At 28.3% G+C, this 4228-nt stretch overlaps 1 long non-coding RNA gene across 2 annotated transcripts; it reads right to left on the minus strand.

Annotated features, from left to right (window-relative positions):
- Positions 1 to 1259: 1259 nt before the first annotated feature.
- Positions 1260 to 2856, minus strand: LOC119675702. 2 transcript variants are annotated; one of them, XR_005252226.1, is made up of 5 exons: positions 2702 to 2856; positions 2533 to 2628; positions 2327 to 2451; positions 2235 to 2277; positions 1260 to 1516 (listed from the first exon to the last, which is right to left on the minus strand). It is a non-coding gene; the product is annotated as an uncharacterized LOC119675702 (long non-coding RNA). The 2 variants fall into 2 exon arrangements; XR_005252225.1 differs by having other exon boundaries at positions 1261 to 1516; positions 2235 to 2269.
- Positions 2857 to 4228: the final 1372 nt, after the last annotated feature.

A 4228-nucleotide genomic window follows, 5' to 3' on the forward strand; every position in this document is an offset into this window, starting at 1 on the left:
CCATATAGTCACCATATAACTACCAAATGGTCATCTTATTGCTACTATATAAGTAGCATATGGTTCATATTCCCACCGTATGATCTTAATATTGTTATTATAAACATATAGTATATGTATGTAGTTTCCTCATAGTAACCATATCGACTACATATATTTAACATAATACTAAACAGTCACAATATGGCAATCATATAAGAATCATGTAGCCACTATATATACATCATGTAAGTACCTTATAATCACCACAAAATTACCATATAATCATCGCAGTCACCATATAGTGACCATATTACAACCATATCAACACCACATAAATAATCTTTATTTAGTCAGCAAATCCAACTTAAGTAAATAAATGGCTTAAATCGATGAATCTTTTTAAATCACACTACTGAAGGGATATCATAGCAGAGTTCAATCCATTTAATACTTCTATATCATATATTTTTCAGACCTGTCAAATAGATCTTACGTCACATGGTTTATTAATTTTTTTCCTTATTTTGGAACTATTATAAGTAAGACAAAATTGTGATTGTGAAATTAATCTTTAATACCGTGTTTCCACTGCTTACTTAGTACGCTACTGTAGTAACCTTAAGATTTTGTCGTTTCCATTGACATAAGTTACTTATTGCATATGAAAGAGTTTTTATGTGATAGAAAGTTCTCTGAAAGTTCTAAGAGAGCTTCTGTTTGTTTAAATATACTTCACTTACAAATATATTACACAAAAAATTAAATATGTAAGTTACACTTACTAAGTAAGCAGTAGATACATGCTATAAAGTAGACTAAACTATAAAAAATTGCCTCTATATAGTCGGTCACCATACTTTACGGTCATTAAACGCTACTATAGAAAATATCATACTGAACTACTGTTAAGTGTTTATGATCATAACATTCTGTGTGGGTATTCTATTTTCATAAATTCACCAAAAAGTTTGCACTAACTATCTATTGTATATCTTAATAGGACTATGACAGGTCGTATCTTTTAAATCCAACCAGCTTTGAACCACTATATCTGACTAATTAGACTAAACCGGAAAGGAAACCACGGTGGCTTAGTAAATTCTGCTTAAACTACTGAGTGTAGAATAAGCTCGCTACTGACCCAAAGCAATAGTATATAATCAGTGAACCGAATAATTCCTATAACTCACTGTAGTCAATTAAAATGGACTATAGTGACTATAGCATTGATTCTTTATATACTACTTTGTAATAAATTTCATTTGAAGTCTTGAATTTATTTACTATTACTAAAAAAGGCTTGGTTAAAAGATATATTTTATAACAATTTTGTTTTATAATTTAATGGTTAAAAGTCTATTCCGAAAGATTAAAAAAGCTGGAATGTTTTTCCAAAATCAGCATGTAGAGCAAAAATATCGACATACGTCACAATTTTTGTTAGGTCCTTCGATGTTCCCATTAGTGTCCAAAATATATATGTTAAATCAGGCACAAGAATTTAGGGCAACTCAAAGTAGATATAAAGAATGTGCTGAAATAAAAATTAATTTTAAAATTAATGAACACTATTATATGTGTACATGTTTATAATTAATATAAGTACATGGTATAATGTATAGTTAAGATCTTGGAACTACTCATATCTGTTTGTATTTTGTCGAAATAATAATTATCAAAAAAAAATTCTGATAGGTTGCTATAGTTATAGATTATAGTTATTCATGTTAATAAAAAAGTATATTAAAAAGACCAAATAGACAGCTTGTTTTAATGTACTCTATTTGGAAAATTATAGATTTCCCTTAGAACCTTTGTGGTAATAGTGCGTTGAGAGATCCAGTATACTTCTTTTTGGAAATAGCGCTTGAGTGATATGAACACTGCTGCTTCTGGGATCTTTTTTTATGCTTAGTTATTGTCTTTTAAATTTAAAAGACTCAATTTTACAATATATCTACTTTTAAAATTTAGTATCAAAACTCAATTAGAAAGGAAAGACTTACATTAAAAAACTTAAATCAACGTTTTAAGATAGCTGATAACAACTTTCGTTTGAAATAAATGTTATAGTATATGGGACATGCTAGAAATATCCTATGTTGGAAAATAAACTAATTTTTTTCATAACATTATTAAATAATATCAATATACCTCAAACCTATTAAAACAAAAATTAAACGTCAGTAAAAATAAAATTATAAACAAAAAAATTAAGTCTTAATTCTTTAAAGACAAGACGCAATACTCACCACAGTACAAAATAAAATGAATTCTTGAGTTTCATCTAAAAATCTTAGATAAATGATTAATTATTCATAGTTACTGATTATTAGTAAAATACCATATTTTAAGAGTAGAGCTGCAATATATAAGAAAAAGTATAGGTTAACCTTTAGACTTTCAAAAACCAATTTTTCTTAGGGCTTCTTCTAGTCCCTCACCATCTGATGAAAATCATCATCAAATCTAGAATATTAATGAAAAAACTAGAACCAAACTTATATGGAACTAGAAATACAAAAAATTAAGCCGAACTTTTTAACTTACTTTGTACATCGTATAGAATTTAGAGATTTTTAATTGTGACTGCCGATTTTTAACCTACATTTTACAAATAACCAAGTTTGCGTAGGAAGAAAGGAACTAAGTAAATATATATAAATTATTTATTTAGCAATGTTAATATTATTAAAAAAAATGATTAAGTTTGACATACCGATACGTATTGCGGCTATCATTCCCGAAAACACCATAACATTTTGGCGGACATTCTTACTAGCCGCCTCACGGAGTTCGTCTGAATTAAAATCAACGTAACCACGATACATGATTGAATTTTGGAAAAACTTAAACAATATTCCGGATCTTAATTTCAAATAAAATCGTATAATTTTTATAAGTAAATTATTTTATATTGTAAGAATATTTGAATTTTACCGGCTTACTATGTTTTATCATATGTATTAGACATACTTCATTATATACAATAGCCGTAATTTTTTCTTTCAGAGTAGCAAAAAAATACTCGCAACCTTCGAAAGAAAACATGCAAACCAACAACAATGCTCTTAAAATCTTCAGAGTTAGGTTTTAAATTAAAAAATTTTTCTATTGTGATTGTTCACTGGAAATATTCCAGTTATCCGTTTAAATCATATGAGCATTTCATTTACTAATAAATAAATAAATCAATTAATTTAAATATATGTATAATATAAAAATGCTTGCCATTGCCTTTCCAATATTCATTTTTTTTCTTTTATTGAAATGAATTAATTTTTAGTGTACAATTTTTATATATCATATTGTACACAACACAAAAAAGAACATTTGTTAAAAAAAAGCATTTAACATATTTTAAAAGTGATGCCAACTTGTTTCAACCAGACTTAATACTGTTTTTTTACAACTCTGAAAGAAAAAATTACGGCTTATATAAGTCTCCGTACTTCTACGTTTTTTTAGCGAGAGGCTTTAATATCAATAGGTATTTAAAAGTCATTTGACCACTTCTCTATAAGTTCGCACTAACGCGTTTCGCTTGGGACTACCCAGGCCCGTCAGAGTGGAGAAGTATGTGTATGTCAAGCGAAAGCGTCTTTAGTCTATTGTGAATGTTCACTGGAAATATGTTGTAAAATTCTAATCGGCCTTTAAAATCATATGAGCAGAAATAATAACAAATTGCAATATATCAAAACAGTAACATAAATTCTAGGTACAGTACGGATATATTTTTCTAACTTATTACATATTTTAAACGTTAAAGAATGATTTTATGTGCAACTATATTTTCTTAAACGTTTCAAAGTCTAAAAGTAGAACGAATATTTTCTTAATGTTTCGTTTTTAATTAAATCTTGAAATTCTATATAATTTTCCATATTAAGCAATTTCGTATCAGCTTTAGTATTAATTAAATAAACGTATTTTATGGTAGAACTTGTGCCGACATGCAATTTTCCTTGAGCAACATGTGTGTGCGCAAATTTGTTGTGCGACAAATGTTGGGATTTCACTAATTGGCCGCCTGCTTATCTTGTGCAGCAGGTCATGTTTAGTCGATAAAGGATATTACATGGACAACCAACAATCGCTTCTGCCTGTGCAAGTTTATGGAACAAGTAACAGATGCAACAAATCTACAACAGTTGTTGCTCGGGGTTAGAGCATGAAATTTCTATGAAAATTTAATTTTCCTACAAAATAAATTCTAAAACTAATCTGTGCTCTGCAACGCTGG

This window comes from Teleopsis dalmanni, chromosome 2 (assembly GCF_002237135.1).
Source record: "Teleopsis dalmanni isolate 2A chromosome 2, ASM223713v2, whole genome shotgun sequence".
Classification (NCBI taxonomy): domain Eukaryota; kingdom Metazoa; phylum Arthropoda; class Insecta; order Diptera; family Diopsidae; genus Teleopsis; species Teleopsis dalmanni.